The sequence below is a fragment of the Lacerta agilis genome, chromosome 8 (assembly GCF_009819535.1).
Source record: "Lacerta agilis isolate rLacAgi1 chromosome 8, rLacAgi1.pri, whole genome shotgun sequence".
Taxonomy (NCBI): Eukaryota; Metazoa; Chordata; class Lepidosauria; order Squamata; family Lacertidae; genus Lacerta; species Lacerta agilis.
Window position 1 is genome coordinate 18,166,943 of NC_046319.1, and position 18,930 is coordinate 18,185,872.

Genomic DNA, 18,930 nt, shown 5'->3' on the forward strand with positions numbered 1-18,930 from the left:
TTTTAAAGCCAATTCAAATAAAGGCAATTCTCTCCTGGGGCAGGGAGATGTGCAGATGTGTCCCCAATTTTTGAGGCCTTCCAGTAGGTAGAAAAGACTTGCTTATTTCCTCTCTCTCTCTCTCTCTCTCTCTCTCTCTCTCTCTTAAAGTATTGTGCTCCTATTGATTTTCACTGTTATTCAAATAGTTTTAGCTGTTTCTAAATGCTGTCCTACAGATTTTATCATAGAATTGTACAGTTGGAAGGGACTCCAAAGAGTCATCTAGTCCAACCCTCTGCAATGCAGGAACCACAGCTAAGGAAACCCTAACATATGGCCATCTAACCTCTGCTTAAAAACCTCCAAGGAAGGAGAGTCCACCAGTTTCTGACCTAGTTCATTCCACTGTCAAACAGCTTTTCCCATCAGAGATTTCTTCCTTATGCTTAGTTGGAACTCCTTTCTTGCAATTTGAAACCGTCCAGTGCAACAGAAAGCAAGCTTGCTTCCATCTTCCATTGCCCCCTAGCTGTTTTTTAAAAATAAAAAATACTGTTTTCATGGTACAGAAGATACCGGTAAATTTTGAGAAAACTGCTACAACAGTTAAACAACAAGTAACTTGTCCTGATAAAATTATAGACTTTTATCATGCCATGTTTTACAATTTTCAATTGGTTAATCTAAGAGATCACACCACATTTTCCCATGAGTGCTGGCTGGATTCAGGCTTAAACAATATGGTTGATTCATATGGTTGTATTTACTTGCTTTGAATTCAGAATAAAGGTGCATAAGGAGTGGTGGTTGTTCTCGAAGCTACCAACATGAGTCTGACCAAACTGTGGGAGGCAGTGAAAGACAGGGGTGCCTGGCGTGCTGTGGTCCATGGGGTCACAAAGAGCCGGACACGACTGAACGACTAAACAACAACAACAACAAAGGAGCGATATAACAGTGGCATATAAAATTATGCACGGTGTGGGGAAAGTGGATGGAGAAAAGTCAAGCTGAATGCTGAAAGATTGAGGACAGACAAAACAAAATACTTCTTTCACATAGTCAAAACAAAATAAAAAATAAAAAAAATCCTTCCAATAGCACCTTAGAGACCAACTAAGTTTGTTCTTGGTATGAGCTTTCGTGTGCATGCACGCTTCTTTCACATAGTTAAACAATGGAACGTGCTCCAACAAGAAAGCCTCCAACTTGGAGAGCTTTAAAAGGGGATTAGACGTATTCATGGGTGAGAAGGCCACCAATGGCTACTAGTCACAATGGCTGTGTTCTATCTCCACTGTCGGAGGCAGTATGCGAATGAACACCAGTTCCAGGTGAGGAGAGCTGCTGTTGTACTCAGGTTGTGCTTGTGGGCTTCCCATTGGGGCACCTGCCACTGTGAGAACAGATGTTGGAATAGACAGACCTTTGGCTCGATCCTGCAGGGCTCTTATGTTCTTTAGTTTTTATGATAACTGAGCATGGGGAACAACGACTGGAGCTTGAGTCACACAGTATCCACAGGAAGTATGTTTCTGAATACCAGTTGCTGGGGATTCATCAGTGGGGAAGGGCTACCAGAGGGATGAGGAGCCCCTGGACCTCCAGGTGTTGGTGGTTTCCATCAGTCGCAGCCAGGATGGCCAATGGTTGGGGATTGTTATTATTTTATAATAATAAATAATGGAATGGAATGGAATATAAATATATTATATGATATGATATTATATGATATTCCCTGCCTTTTTCCCAGATGAGACTCAAGGCGGTTTACATATAAAAATGAGAACTGCTGAAAACATAGAAAAATCATTCATTTAAAAAAACAATTCAACATTGTTAGAAGTAAAACTATATATACACGTGTGTGTGTGTGTGTGTGTGTGTTTTTTTTCTGTGTTTAATATGGCCACGACAGTCAAATCTGCAAGAACAAACCATTAAACCCTCTATACAATAGTTTCACAACAACAATACAGTCACAGATACAGCTCCAGGTTGGAAGCACGTCCCAAGATTTGCCTCCTCTTAGTGTTCTGGAAGAAGGAAATTAGCAGCTTCGTAACAGGACAAAGTTACCAGGCAGCAGTGACATGATTTCCACTAACAACTGCGAGTCAGACCCTCAAACAGCTGGGCTGAGACCTCAAGCCACAGAGCAAATCAAGGGAGCTTTCGCTTTCTTCGCTCTGGTGGTACTGTTTTGCTTCTCACTGTTTCCGTTCCACTCTGCACTCTCCCTTCCCCAAGTGGGTCATATCCTGTCTCCTAAAAGCCACAACGCATTCAGCTGCCAGGGCAAAGCTGGTCAGGTCTGTGTGAATGGCTTCAGGTTCTCCTCCAGCCCAGCAGCTCATCAGCCAGTAGCATGCAGACAGCTCTGACTTCAGGATCAGCAGTCACTCTTTTAGCAATGCAGTATGCTTCAGTTTCTGCTTTGCCTCAGTCATCTCTACACAGCTGCCAAGGACACTGATTACACCTGGCTTATCTGCACACTGTGATGTGACTGGCGTCTTTCCATCAATCCTCCATGGCTGGGCCCTACCATTAGGCAAAGTGAGGCGACCACCTTAGGTGCAGATGCTGGGAGCAAGCATAATATAATATATTCTTCACTGCTCTTCAATAGGTGGGTCAATCTTTATCTGTTCCCTGCATAGTGAGGCTCGGGCAAAATTACTAAGACCAATAACTCAGAAACTTACAGGTGCACCAGCTGAGTCACACCTTGCCTTACTCCTGCAAGACAATGACTCCTATACAACCTTGCAGGTGGCAAGGTTTCTAAACTCTGTCATATCTCAAAAAAGGCGCTGTGGCCAACTACACGACCACTAATACTTTTGTTTTCTGCTCCCTGGTTGCAATTTTAAAACTTGTATTTGTGCTGTGGTTTGTTTCCCTATGACTCCAGGGTCTATGGTTTGCTGTAACTTTATGTCATATATTCCATATTTTATGTTTTTTATGGGCTTATAGCCGCAATAAATTTGAATTTGAATAGGTGGGTCAGGACCCACTTCTGTGTCTTAGCCTAACCTAGGGTGGGTCATGACAGCACCATTACCATGGTACAAATACATGGTAGAAAATGACGAAGTGGGTCCCCAAATGTATGTTTGGGTTAAAGGTGGGCCCTGGGTCTGAAAAGGCTGAATAAAATTGAACTACTCTGATTGGCAGTGACTTTCCAGGGTCCCAGACAAGGGACATTCCCTGCCCTTTGTTAGCCTAAGACCTTGTTTTCCCCCATGTGCGCATTCAGACTTAGCTTAGGGTCATTTTGATCCCGCCACCTCAGTTCCTTCCCTGTCACTCAGAAGGACCAAAGGCCACCAAACAAGTTTGCTTTTTCAAACAAGTTTGGGAAAAAAAGCTCAACCGCAGACAAACCCAAGTTGTAATGAATGGCACTCTCTGCCAAGCAGTCGTTGCCAGGAAAGAATGAATAGATTCCAGGCATAAGGTGCAGCTCCAAAAGGGGTCTATGCAAAGAGCTGTATGGTAGCAAGTTAAGAGAGTGTGGGAAGAGAAGTAATAATATTAGATGCTAGCCAAGCCATGGAGGATCAAGGAAACAGAAAGGAGAGGGAGGGAGACCAATGTTCTCTGGCATTTTCTTAGGAAGATGATTATTCTGTTTGGCTATGGAAGCAATGACATCAAATTGTTTTACGTAATGCAGCTGCAGCGTTATGTAAAGAGAGGCATCTTGATCCTTCTAAATGCTAAACACACCATTAAAAGGGTGGTGGTGGTTTAAGAGAGATACCAAGAGAGCAGAACACAGGGGTGTGTTAACACAGATATTGCTGGATTGCAGTTCCCAGTATCCCTGACCACTAATCACACTGGTTGAGGCTGATGGAGCCTGGAGTCCAATAACATCAGGAAGGCCACAGATAGCATGAGAGGACCCCTGCTGGACAAGCCAAGGGCCCATCTAGTCTGGCATTGTGTTCTCACAAGCTAGCCCCCAGTGCAACTCACAAGCTAGCCCCCAGTGCAACAGTCATTCTCCCCTCTTGTAGTTTCTAGAAACTGGTATTCAGAAGCAAACTGCTTCCGGCAGTGGAGGTAGGACATAGCCATCAGGATTAGTAGCCTTATTCTCCATGAAAAGATTCCCCAACCCTGATGCAAATATCTTTATTTGGTTTGCAACCTTCAATATCTCCTACTTTTGATCCAACAGGGACCCCCCACGCCAGCTTACTAAAAAGGCTTAATAGCATAAAAAACACATGCATACATATCTACAACCCAGCAGCATAAAGAATGGAAAGACAGAGCACCACACCAAAAGTACAGCTACAGCCCTTAACCAAACATTGTACCACCATCAAATCACCACAACAGGAATCATTACAACCACCGTCATTGAGAGCCATTGTGGTGTAGTGGTTAGAGTGTCAGACTAGGACAGGCATAGGCAAACTCCAGATGTTTTGGGACTACAACTCCCATCATCCCTAGGATGATGGGAGCTGTAGTCCCAAAACATCTGGAGGGCCAAGTTTGCCTATGCCTGGACTGGGACCTGGAAGACCAGGGTTCAAATCCCCATGGCCTGGCCATTAAGCTGACTGAGTGACCTTGAGTCAGTCAATGCCTCTCAGCCTAACCTACTTCACAGGGTTGTTGTGGGAATTAAAACTAGGAGGGTGAGAACCAGGGCTTTTTTCCCACTGGAACTCAGTTTCAGCACCTCTCAGATGGGCACCATGGCCATTATAAGAGAACAAGGGAGGCTCTCTTGGTGAGTTCCTGCACTTCTTTTTCTAGAAAAATATTTGTGTGATTCATGGCACACCTGTGGTATCTATAGATAGTTTTTTGGGGGGGACCTATCTGTGTGGATATGGCTAAGTGTTTCCATCTTACAGCCCCCCAAAATTCTGGATGCAATATATCCTCTTCAAAATGTTTCTCAGTTAATTTTTAACTCCCCTCTCTCATTTAGCAAAATGGGCTGTGACCCACTGAATCCTGTTCATGATCCCACCAAAGGTCATGACCCTTGGTAAAATCTAATCATGCCGTGATTCAAGCTAAGTAGCCTTTGCTCCTCTTAAAAAGTGAGTGCTATCTATCAATCTATCTATCTAGAAATAGTTATTTCTAAAAATCTGCATCTATTTTAGGCAAAGCAGCTCATAAAATGTAGACCTTTGCAATGTGTTTATCACACATCCTCTCTGCCTCTTCCAATACATTTGTTTCAGTAACATCGTTCTAAGAAAAAATGAGCTCCTTTAATTAATTCTTGGCCTAAAAGTGGTATAATTCACACTTGGGAGATGGGCGGCGGAGGAAAATCAATGAGTAATAAACCAGTTTATAACTTGATAGGTAGGTATTGAATGGCTATTGACTCAAGCTTACGGAAGTCTTAATTTACTCATGTCCATAGCAGCTCTCCAGAGCGGACTCTACAATTTGCTGCATCGCAGGCATTGTTTTAAAAACATTTAAGTCTGACAAAGTGTTTTGGGACTATGAATTGGCCCTAGAAGATACCATGCAGGTTTATCTGTTACTGTTTCATAAGATCTTAACCTCAGGTCAAAACTAAATGTGATGCTATTCAAACAATTCGCAATTGCGTGCATGGGTTTTCAATTGGGGAACAGTAACAGATAAATCACAGGCCAGGATGATTCAGATCAGAAGTCCACTGGGTTCAGTGGCTTACTCCCAAGGTCAAGGCACTGGTACCAACTGGCCTTGACTGTCAGCAGGCGACCAGCACAGTGCCAACTGCAACATGGATCATTCCCTGAAGGTGAGCCAGATCCATCTCCATCCAAAGAGGGATCATAGCACAAAATAGAATGTGTGGCTTGAAATTAACACTGCCACAACAGTCATACCTGAACTTTGTGAACAGTTATCTGACTCCTTCAAACAAGCTTTACTGAACTGCCCTGCGTTGAATCAAGCTGAAACCATATCACAGCTATGTCCTCCTATGCAGGACCGGTGCTAGGGTTTCTTGCGCCCTAGGCAGACCACCTTCTGGCGCCCCTCGCCCCCCACCAAAGCCTGCTTTAGCAGGAGGTGGGGGGGGTGGAGAGGCAAGCAGCAGTTTTTCCGCTGAACGGAGAAGCTGCTGCTCACCCGCCCCACCGCCCGCCCCGCGCCAAAGCCTGCTTTAGCAGGAGGTGGGGGGTGGTGGAGAGGCAAGCAGCAGTTTTTCCGCTGAACAGAGAAGCTGCTGCTTGCCCGCCCCGCTGCCCGCCCCCCCGCCAAAGCCTGCTTTAGCGGGAGGTGGGGGGTGGAGGAGAGGCAAGCAGCAGTTTCTCCACTGTAGCAGAGAAGCTGCTGCTCGCCCGTCCCGCTGCCCACCTGTCCCCCCCACCAAAGCCTGCTTTAGTGGGAGGTGGGGGTGGTGGAGAGGCAAGCAGCAGTTTCTCCGCTGTAGCGGAGAAGCTGTTGCTCGCCCGTCCCGCTGCCCACCTGTCCCCCCCACCAAAGCCTGCTTTAGCGGGAGGTGGGGGTGGTGGAGAGGCAAGCAGCAGTTTCTCCGCTGTAACGGAGAAGCTGTTGCTCGCCTGTCCCGCTGCCCACCTGTCCCCCCCACCAAAGCCTGTAGCGGAGAAGCTGTTGCTCGCCCGTCCCGCTGCCCACCTGTCCCCCCCACCAAAGCCTGCTTTAGTGGGAGGTGGGGGTGGTGGAGAGGCAAGCAGCAGTTTCTCCGCTGTAGCGGAGAAGCTGTTGCTCGCCCGTCCCGCTGCCCACCTGTCCCCCCCACCAAAGCCTGCTTTAGTGGGAGGTGGGGGTGGTGGAGAGGCAAGCAGCAGTTTCTCCACTATAGCGGAGAAGCTGCTGCTCGCCCGTCCTGCCCCCCACCCCAGCCTGCTTTAGCGGGAGCCGGGGGGTGGTGTAGGGGGCAAGCAGCACCTCTCTGCTATAGTGGAGAAGCTGCTGCTAGCCCGTCCCGTCCCGTCCCGTCCCGCCCCCCTGCCCAAGCCTGGCCAGCACCCCCTCCATTTTGGCGCCCTAGGCAATTGCCTAGTTCGCCTTAATGGAGGCGCCGGCCCTGCTCCTATGGCAAAAGAGAGCAACAGATCCCCGACTAGTTTGATGCTGGCATAAAGGATGTGGAGCTTGTTATCGCTGCAGTGTGCGAGGCTCTTGTGAACTACAAGCACGTGCCCTGTGAAAAGACACTTGCTGCACTGACAAAGGCAAGGGGGTGGTGCCCAGCAGGTGATGTGCCAATGACTACTGGCTAAATCTGTGTTGGAGCATTCAACTTGCTGCTGACAGCGGCAACATTCAGAAAATGTACAAAGGCATGAAGGAGGCCTTTGGACCAACAGTCAGGTAAACGACACTGTTGAAAACCTTGTCGGGAGAGATCATCACAGACTGCAGCAAGCAAGATGATGGGCAAACCACTATACTCGTGGGAGAACATGGTCTCTGACACAGCGATTGACAGCATCCAGACTCTGCCTGTCTTGGAAGAGCTGAATGTCCCTCCCTCCCTTGGCGAGCTGAATAACACCATCTACTCACAGGCATGTGGTAAAGCCCCAGGACAGGACAGAATTCCAACAGGAGTGCTGAAGGCTGGCTTCAGTTCCTCTCTCAAGATGCACCTCCATGACCTTCTCTTGCAGTGTTGGAAATGGATCAACACCACAAGACATGTAAGACCCCCCCCCCCCCACTGTGACCCTCTATGAGAACAAAGGTGACCATCATGATTGTAACAGCTCAGTATTGTGTGGAAAGCCTTTGGCCATGTAGCTCTCAACAGATTACATTCACCTGCTGACATAATGTGGCTTTAGAGCTGAGAGGTCAACAGTCGACATAATTTTTGCACTGTGTCAGCTGCAGGAGGAATGCTGAGAGCAGACTCGTGCGGCAGAGTCTCAAACAAAATGCACTCTTTCAAGTCCACATTCCCAGCATGTTCATATGCCTGTCTCAGCGACGTCTACGCTGGCTTGGTCATGTCCACAAAATGGAAGCTGTCGGGATCCCCAAAGACATACTCTATAGGGAGCTGGCTTCAAGCACCAGGCCCATTGGCAGTCCAACAAAGATGTCTGCAAACGAGACATGAAGGCTGGCAACATCAACCTCTTGCAGATGACCGCAGTGCCTGGAGACTGTTAGGTTGTGTATCCATAGCAGTAACCAGAGGAGGAATGACTGATGGGAGGAGCGCAGAGAGAAGAAACACCATGGTTCACCAGTAGCAGCAAAATTGGACAGCTTCATTTGCCCCAACTGCAGCAAAACATGTCTCTCCCGTATCAGTCTCTACAGCCACAGCAGGCGTTGTAACTCTTCAGTGGTTTGATTTCACCCCTGAAAGTCACATTCCTCCATTGCCCCCCAAGACAGACAAATGCCAACAACAACTCCTCCCAAGTAAATAGGTATAAGAAGATAAGAACAGCCTGCTGGATCAGGCCAATGGCCCATCTAGTCCAACATCCTGTTCTCACAGCGATCAACTAGATGTCCCAATGGGAAGCCCACAAGGAGGGCATGAGCACAAGAGCACTCTCCCCTCCTGTGGTTTCCATCAACTGGTCATTCAGAAGCATACGGCCTCTGACAGGTAGGGCATAGTCAACATGGCTAGTAGCCACTGACAGCCTTATCCTCCATGAAAAGATTCCCCAGCCCTGCTGCATGTACCTTTATATTGTTTGCAACCTTTAATATCTCCCTCTTTTGGTCCAACAGGGGTCCCCATGCCAAGCTTACTAAAAATGGTTAAACGCAACAAGTGTTAAAAGCATAAAAACACATATAAGTCCAGCAGTGTAACGAATGGAAAGGCAAAGCACACCAAAAGTTCAGCCCTTAGAATCATAGAATTGTAGAGTTGGAAGGGGCCCTCCCTGAAGGTCATCTAATCCAACCACCTGCAATGCAGGGATCTCAACACACAATCCCCCATCCAATTTGAAACCGTACTAGACCCTGCTTAGCTTTGCAAATGTGCTAGCAGTTCTATCCCTGCACCGCTTGGAGACCTACCTAGCATAAAATTGCCACCAAATCACCACAACCATAATAATCACAACCACCATTGCTGAGAGCCAGTGTGGTGTAGTGGTTAGATTGTTGGACTGGGACCTTGAGGACCGGGGTTCAAATCCCCATTCGGACATGAAGCTCACTGAGTGACCTTCGGCCAGTCACTGCATCTCAGCCTAACCTACCTCACAGGGTTGTTACGGAGGTTAAATGAGGAGAGGAAGAACCATGAACGCCACCTTGAGCTCCTTAGAGAAAAGGGCAGGATATAAATGCAATAAGCAACTCTCAGCATGCTTAACGAACTATCATTCCCAGGATTATTTGGTGGAGGTCATGACAGTTTGTTCCAGAGCTCCGGTCGGATCCCGAGGTTTCCGCAACCAGAGGGACCACTTCTGCTCATGTGCGTGGCGCGGTAGAGAAACCCGGAAAAATACTTGTCATGTACGTATCCCAAAGGATACGTAACTGGAGGTGAACTTAAGTAGAGGTACCATTGTACTGTTTAAAATGTAAAGTAACAATAGAGTCTAAGCGTGACCAGGGAAACTCTGGCTGCATACGCATCATATATTTAAAAAGCACACACACACACACACAGCAAGAATCCTAGGAACTGTGGTTTGTTAAAGGTGCTGGGAATTGTAGCTTTTTGAAGGGTAAACTACAGTTCCCAGGATTCTTTGCAGAAGTCAAGTGCTTTAAATGTATTATGAGTATGCAGCCACATTTTTAAGGATCACATTCTCTGCTAACATGGATCTGATTGGATAGATAGATAGATAGATAGATAGATAGATAGATAGATAGAATCATAGAGTTGGAAGAGACCACAAGGGCCATCCAGTCCAACCCCCTGCCAAGCAGGAAACACCATCAAAGCATTCCTGATAGATAGATAGATAAGATACAGAGGTGCCCATTTGCGAGGGTGGCCAACTGGCGCATGCATGATGTCAGGTGGAGCTGGGGACAGGGCTGAACATGACTGTGTGGCTTCAATGGTGGGAGGCTGCCTCAACCCTCCTTCCCCTCCATGGCAGGAGGAGGAAAAGGAGGAGCCGGCCACTTGAGTCTCTCACCACACTCAGCTCTGCACTTCACCTCCACACTTTTTGGACATTTTGGGAGGCACCCCAAAATATTCAGGGGGCCCAAAAGGGCCCGGCCCCCAGGAGCTGGTGCCCCTGTATAGATATAAATATATCTCACATAGCATGTTATCCCCTCATTGCTTTCAAGAAACTCTCCATGGGTAGAAGAGCTTTGCTGCAGCGTCAGTGGGTCATTAGAAATCTCCCTTGCTTCACACAATCTCCAAACAGGAGAGCTGTTTTCTGTGCAAGGCTGTTTCTAATTTATATCTCTAAGGTGTGCAGTGAAGGCATGTGTGCTCTGTCTAGCCACGAGGAAGCGGCTGGCGGGTAGGTTGTTACGCTATGCTGGGTGGTGACAGTGATAAAACAAACAGGGAGCCCTGAGACTTTTGCAGTTCAAAGCCCTGACCTAGTTTTCATAAAAAGAGCTAGAGAAAGCTTGGTGGCGGTGGTGGCAGTGGGGGAGGAGGCTAGGTCTGGCAGGTTCATGCTGAGAGGAAATTGTTGCTACTCCAGCCTACTGCTCCCAGTCGTGGGTCATTTCTGGGAAGTCGCTTCTGCTCGTAGGCTGCAGAATTCAAAGCTGCAGCAATGACCTAGTTCATGCCCGATCTTGAAAACGGAAGGATGTAGGGTGTGATATCTCGATTTCCATCCTGTTGCCAAGTGCAAGGGCTGTGTGTGTGTAAATCACAGGAAAATCTTAGCAATCTTTTCAGGCCCGTTTACAGCCACTTCAAGCAGAATGAACGGATTAGGTCTGCATGCACAGCCAAGGTCAGTACCCTGCTCACATTTACCGGTAGTAGAGGGTAATTCTATTTAAGCCTCCAAGCATAGTTGGTGGGTGGGTTTGTGCATATGAAGGCTCCAGCTCAAGGGAGGCTGGTTCACTGGAGCTACTGGGGCACAACCTTTACACTGGGAATTGTCAAGCAATTAAACAACAACAACATCCTCGAAACATCAGAGCCACACACTCTTTCCTGCAACACAAACATTTTATACTCTCTTGAGTTTATAGAGGCATTTCTGTTAATCTCTATGCACCACTCAGCCAATCCTAATCAAAAAGAATAGTAAGAATGTCTCTCTTGGCAGGAAAACCATGCGACTGATTGGACTGCCTGAAAGTCAGCCTGAAGTAGGAAGACTCTTGCTCCATCTTCTTGTTATGAGGCCTGTCTTGTCAAGCCATTATAGCCGATATGGAAGGATTCAGGCACCAAGAACAGCTCCATGTGGTAGCATTAAACTACAATGCAATCATACTTTGGTTCTAAGCATGCAGGTGTAAACAATATATGAATCTAAGAACTGACATCATGTGGTACGGCTTAATTTCTAAATAAGAGGTATGGAGTTAATCTTGTCTGAAAATTGCACTTTGGCCCTTTTACATGGAAACTCTTCCCTCGTCCATAGGTGTGTAGGGCATAATAAACACACACACACACACACACACACACACACACACACACACAAACAAATACATACATACATACCTTGTAGATACTGTGGCTTCGGTTCCAGACCATTGTGAATATTGCAATAAATTGAGTCACACAAATCTTTTGGTTTACCAGTGCATATAAAAGTTATGTTTACACTGTACTGTAGTCTATTAAGCCAGGTCCCCTTGCCTGCAGGGGCAGGAGAGGAAAAACACAGGTCCAGCTCTAGCCAGCTCCCCTCCCGTGGATAGCAGAGGCATGGCGGGTTTCCTTTTCCTAGAAACAGCTGGGCGGCCTGCAGCTGCACCCGCGTCCTCCTACGGAGCAATACTTGTGAACCGCAATAAAATGAGGTACAACTGTATATATTTTTAGTGATGAGGCAACGGCACTCTGAACATGTGCAATGGCACACTTTCCTAAATAGGTGCTGCCCATGTCCTATTGTGGTGAAAACAGCAAGGTTAAAAATTACAACCTTACCAAATCAAAATGTTACCAGCCACCAGTACTCCAGCTGATGATCCCTTTTCTCCTTCTCATGGGTGACGTGGGAGTCTGCGCCCGGGAAACATTACCGATGACCTTGGAAACCTGAGTGAGAAGGGAACACCAGGGGTTCAAACATAATCCAGCCTTTAACATCCTTTTGTTCAGTCTCTAGGGAAACAGCCTACATAGTTGCCTGCAACATCTCCTTTGCCCTTTTCTCTGCAAAGAGCTTCTCTGCTACACTCCAGCCCTGCCTCCCAAGTACAGAAATTACTTCCTGCCATTCAGAAAAGTTTTGCACAGGCAGAAAAAAAACCACCTGCAATTTATTTATTTAAGATGTCTATATACTGCCTTTCCTCCATGGAGCTCAAGACGGCATACTTGGCTTCTTTCTTCCCACACTTTTGCTCTCACAACAACCCTGTAGGGTAGGTTATACTGACTGGCCCAAGGTTACTCAATGAACTTCAACAACTGAGTAGGAATTTGATCTCGGGCTTCCTGACACCAACACTGACTTGACTTGACTTTAGAATGATCTCTGCCTCACCCTCCCTCTTGCCACCAAATTCACTTCATAGAGATTTCTATGAGACATAGAACTAATCCCCATCACAAATTCGGAGCGCATGGCTTTCCTCAAAAGAATCTTGGGAACTATAATTTTAGGGGTGCTGGGAATTGTAGCTCTGTGAGCAGTAAACTACAGTTCCCAGAGTTCTCGTGGGGAAGTCATGTGTTTTATATGGACAGTGTGGATGTGATCTAGTTGGATCTGAACCGGAAGGTGTGGGTTCAAATATTTCCTCATTTTCATGGCTCTTCATCAGCCATCCTTGGTTCCCTCAGTCTCAAGGGCAGTTGCAAGGTAGGATGAGAACTTTGTACGCAGAAGGTGCCACACAGAAATGGCTCCCTCGCTTTTAAAAGGCTGTTGAAATGCTGTTGCTGCGTTTGGGACACATCCCATCCCTGTCTGCTTCCCTAACAGTCACTTTGTGTGGCTAAGATAACAGCAAATGCCTCAAAACACAAGGCTGGACAGAAACAGGCAGGAGGGGAGAGAGAGAGAGAGAGAGAGAGGCGGACACGATCTGAGGAATGATACTTGCATTAGGAGGCCGCGTCAAATGGAGAACGACTGTCCAGTAATTCCTCCTCTGCCCTTATCGCCTCTTGGAGTGTAATAGCCTGTGACTAATCTCCAACCTCCCCACTTCCTCAGCCTCCTCGCTTCAGCTGGTATTTTAAAATGGACACACTGACACGTGCCACGATGGCTCTGCGGGGCTCATAATTGAGCTCTTTCAAGCACAGTGTGCATGTTGGGCCGAGGTGTCGCCAGTATGCATATCATGTAGAGGACACACTTGGATCAGTGGTATAAAGGTATAAGGGCCCCTCCACCAGACACCCTTCTTATTTTTCATTCATGATTTGTGCTCATTATTGGGGAAGTTATACACAATCCCGTTTTTAATGCTGTTAGCAATTACCAAAAGTTGGGGGGGTTAGCCACGCTGCTATTAGTCTCCAGTCCGTGAACATCCTGTAATCTCCTCCTGAAATCCCGTACCTGAGGTTTCTGTATGCTGGTTGCTGACCTGCTTTCGTGGTGCTCTCCGCACTGCAATAGTGCAATAACACAAGTAAAGCGTCGCAGGACAGTTAATACAGCAGAACAGCGGGTGGGCAGCCCAGTATCAATCTGCCGCAAATTGCGCTATTATTGCCTCCACGACTCGCAAAAAACGAAAACTCCACCCATCTAGAGGGGCTGAAAGGTTCCCTTCCAGTTGAGCACTGTTAAAACTCCTGCCTCAGTTGGGCAGCGTTGAAATGCCACTGTGTCTCTTGAGGAAGCCGCAGTTCCTTGCCAGCGTGCAATTGTGAGTCAACTGGGGCTCCTGCCAAACCATTATGTTCGCCTCTTTTGCAAAGACATCACACAGCCCCAGCTAATAACCTCTGAAGAATAAGAAACTGGGATAAAAACACCCTCCTCCTTCCTGCCACCTGCCAAACCCTCCCTCCCTCCTCCTTGTGCCACCACCCTCCCGCAAAGTGCTTGCTGGCTTAGTTTTGGGGACGTGGAGTGTTCGGGTGGTGTTTTTTTTTATCACTTAGAAATTGCAGGTTCGATCACAGAGTCTCGTCTGACAGCTGGCTGGATAATTTGTCTCTCGGCTCAGGGAGGGAATGATGGAAGTCAATTTGACAGCTGCATGGCTCCCCGAGGATCCCAGACCTGGAGCACATGGAGCAGCAACAGACGGGCCGCTGCTCTGAATACCAATGAAGCGTCTGCCAGCGAGCACTGACTGGGTATGGTGAAATGAATCACACACATCCGGCTAGGGGACGATTATGGTTATTGCAGAAGAGGGTGGGAGGGTTTGGGGAGGTGGGGGGAGGGAGGGAGGGAGAGCAGGGGGGGTGTGGAATCATAAAACCTGAAGCCTAAGGTTCTACCGACAGCTCATCACCATCAGACTCAATAGGCTCCCACACTGCAAGATTCAAGAGGTCTTGTCTACATGCAAGGCATGTAATTCAGTTAAATTGGCACCCTGATCCTCAGTATTTCACACTCCTGTGCCTGCCTAAAAAAAGGAAGAAGTTAGGCCATCTTCACAGTATGTAGCACTGGATTGGTGCAGCAATAACAGAGCCCCCTTCCTAAGCAGTTAGCTTTGGACCCTGGGCTTCATGATCTTGCAGGAGCCTCCTTTAGATGCTGTGTGTATTACTTCGGTTGCGAAGCACACAATTAATATTTTCTCATCATACTTATGCACGCCAATTCCTAGCTTTACAACTGCTTCCACATTCCTGAAGCATTAGAGCAAGAAATAGTTTGCCCTGATTAAAAAAATGAAGAATACTTTTGACCATGTGCAGTTCTGCATTTTACTCACTTAAATAAAACCCACAACCATCACTGCAGGAATACAAACGGGACCTGCTTCTGCTTCTGATGGTAAATCCATTTACCTGGGAACAGCTACTGTTGTGTTGTAGAAAAGAATAAGGGTTAGCTCCAAAGAAGTTCTGCTCAGAGTAAACCCAGTGAAATTGATGGGCTTAAGGCTAGCGAACCATTAATTTTAATGGGTTGTTTCCAGTGTTAATCCTACTCAGAGTAAAGCCATTGAAGTTAATGGACATGACTAAGTTAGGCCCATTAATTTCAGCAAGCCTACTCTGAGTAAAACATAGTCAACCCCTTTATATAAAAAAGAAGAAATCAGAAGATGATGTGCTGACTGGCATCAGCTCCAGGGGCCCCCAGCACGCCCATGCCAGCCCCAAAGCTGATACAGGGCCCATGTGATGCTGCAGCCGTCATCTGCTGCTCTCTGATGAAGTGGATGGGCTTAGAAAAAGTTTCACCGCTGATCCCAAGCAGTTGCTTGCTGATACAGCAACCTCATGGACAACCACACCAGTGAGCATTCCTGAAAACACTGGCAAGGAAATGAAATATTGTGGCACACGTTGCTTTTTTGCGGGGGGGGGGGGAATATGCAAGATGACCTTCTCTCAAAGCCCTCACAAGAATAATTGCTAAAGGTGCTTTCTTCATCATCACCATTTGCGTGTTTAGACCTTTTAACCACCCCCTAGAAATAAATTCAGTCAAAATTCAAATTTTTGGTTTGGTTTTTGGCAGAATTTAGGCCACAACTTTATTGATTACAATCGAGTGAGTGGTTGCATAGTTCCCTGCACTCTTGCAGGCAGCGTTGACCCTGAGCTCTATCGTAGATCAGCCAAGGGTGAACACCAGGGACAACGGAAAGAGGGAACCCCGCCAGTCCGCCACCCAGATGTCCCCCTGGACTCTGGCACGGGCACAACTCCTCTCAGGGTTGACCAAACCATTGAGTTCCTGGATTCCTTTACTGGAATACCCTTCACATAGGGATGGTGAGACCCTTCTGCCACCCCTATCACCTGAACCAGAGCCTAGCCGCAAGTTGTGACGATTTGCTACGCGGCAGGCGAAACCCAAGTGGCAACAGCCAATCAGCCAAGTGGGGAAAATTCCTGCCGTGCCCCTGTCCCAACAACAGGCAACACATGACGGCATAGCAAGGTCAAGCGCAAGCCCTAAATATAGAGAGAGGTGGGCGGGTGTTCCGATGCACTAGCCTGAAGAGGAAGCTCAGGTACGTGCATGGGCTTAAATAGGTCCCTCTATGTCCTTTACTTGCGTCCCATTGGTCTGATTGCTCCCAGCATTGAGGGACCTACCAATAGGGTGTTGTGGCTATCCAAATGATCCCATCCACAACACAGGGTTTGGTTGCCAGGTCGCACCGCAACACATGCCCTCTTTGAGGGAGGACCCGATTTATTTGTATGCTGCTTTCCCATGGTACTATTAACCATACTCGCAAGGGGTTATTAAATTACAAAACATATAAACAATAGGCTAACCGGAAGCTTCTCATATGAATGAATAAATATGCAGTAATAGGGGCTGTGCCCCTGCTCCCTCCACTCACCAGTCACTCTCACCCCACATTAACTCCATGGTATCCAAACTTTTTTCAAAGAGGGCCAGATTTGATGAAGTGAAGGGCCGTGAGGGCCGACCAAAGGGCCGACCAAAGTTGTTGATCTTTGCACAATTCAAAGTGCTGGCGGTGGCCTTTAAAGCCCTAAACGGCCTTGGCCCCGTATACCTGAAGGAGCGTCTCCACCCCCCTCGTTCTGCCCGGACACTGAGGTCCAGCGCCGAAAGCCTTCTGGCGGTTCCCTCACTGTGAGAAGTGAAGTTACAGGGAACCAGGCAGAGGGCCTTTTCAATAGTGGCGCCCGCCCTGTGGAACACCCTCCCACCAGATGTCAAAGGAAAAAACAACTAACAGACGTTTAGAAGATATCTGAAGGCAGCCCTGTTTAGGGAAGCTTTTAATATCTGAAGGACTATTGTATTTTAATATTTTGTTGGAAGCTGCCCAGAGTGGCAGGGGTATAAATTTATTATTATTATTATTATTATTATTATTATTATTATTATTATTATTATTCCCAAACCCCTTTCCAATTCCACTTCTGTATTCTATTATGCAGCCCCAATCTGCAACCATGTCCATGTCCACCCACCATGTCCCTGCCTCCTCCCTTTCCTTATGTGGAACCCCCCCCCTTGAAACCTCCTATTCTTCAGATTTCTTCATGCCCCTGCTTTCACCTTCATCCCCATTCTGATGCCCCTTATTCTTTTCTTTGCACTCTCATTTTCACTTCCTTTCCTCCTCCCCACTGCTCCTCACTTTGCTTAATGCTCCCTTGAACATAGAGCACCCCCATTTCCCATGCCTGGCTCTCTCTCCTGTTCTGCTTTGCACACCCTACCACATTGATATATGTTGCTGTAACTTTAAGATAAACAGAATCTTAAGAGCAAGACAGTCAGTTGGCTTGTTCAGCTAGAGAAGATTATGTTCAGTTGATGGAAGTTGTGTATATATACAGGTATATGGGTATCCGCTTGTTAGTAAAGTACCTACACTAAATTACTGAATCTGGAACTTCATGTTGAAGACAGCACATGGTACCAGAAGTGAAATGCATTGTGTGTACTATGGAATATTTGAGGACCCCACATTCTTTATCTTTTTCACGTGAAATAGCTGAGGAATGGAAGAGGGAGAGGTTTAAGAATAGTGAGAAAGAATATGCACTGAAAAGAAAAAAAGTGGCTGTTTTAAACAATGGCAGAACTTTGAGTCAACTGCAGGTGGAGGAACACTGATAGGAAAATAGTGTTATTAAACAACAGCAGAGCTTTGATTGAAGCAGGTACACTGAGGGGTCATCTTTTAAGAAAAAAAATCAGTTTTAACAACAAGAAATAGCAGAGTTGAGCGCAGCACAGAAGCTAACGAAACAGAGCCTATCCAAACACCCTTCTCACTGTACTCAAACCATGTTTCAAGCTGCCATTTCCCTCCTCAATGTTATCCCCTGCTAGGTCTACTCAAACATCTGCCACTGTTTAAAATAACCACTTTCCCCCTCTCGATTTCTCTACATCTCTGCTTTGCTCAAACCTCTACTGTGTGTCCCACCACTACCCTGCTGCCTCACCCCACCAGCTGTGTTGCAAGGATGTTGGTGTTGGGAGGGCATTTCCATGGCCAGTGGTGGCTGGTGCCCATTGAGATTGGCAGGATGGGAGGCAAGGAGCTCTACTGTCATTAGCATCAGGGGCAATGACAGAGAGTGCCGACAAATGTTAGTTTTGTCCTCATCCTCTTCTTTGCTGAGTAACACTTTATCTGAAGAGGAGGAAGCTGGCAGGCAGTGCCACCCTCTTTGACTGGTTATAAGTTAGAAGGCAAGGAAGCTAGCATTTGGCTGAAGGCAGACTGGAGTGCCCCTTCTGCCCTGATGAACCAGCCTCCACTTACCATGGCTCTGCCCTGCCACACCATCTGCTAGTGCCTGAGACCTTCTGCATGCAAAGGAAGCACTCTGTCACTTAGTTATGGCCCATCCCTAGGAACAAAACAGTCCTAGCAGTCTTAATCATGTTTTTGTAGCAGCTTGTCACAGGAGCCCGTGCGGCTTCGTTTTTTCAAAGTAATGAGTTTTGTTATCAACATTGTTTAGGTTAGCTAACCTGAGTTCAACTAACATGAAATAGTTTGGGAGGAATCTCCCCCTACTGCTCTTTATTCTTTTGGTTTGACTTTCGTAGCTCTCTGCAGTTTCTATAATTAATTTCCCTCTGAGGAAACAGACTCCATCCAGTGAAACGAGAAAAGAGCCGGCATCTCGTTAGGGTTTTTGTTATGAGGGTTTTCATTTGAGTTTTATATATTCTTGTCTAATTCCACTTAGTTGTTTAGGGGCCCTCACCCCAATTTTTT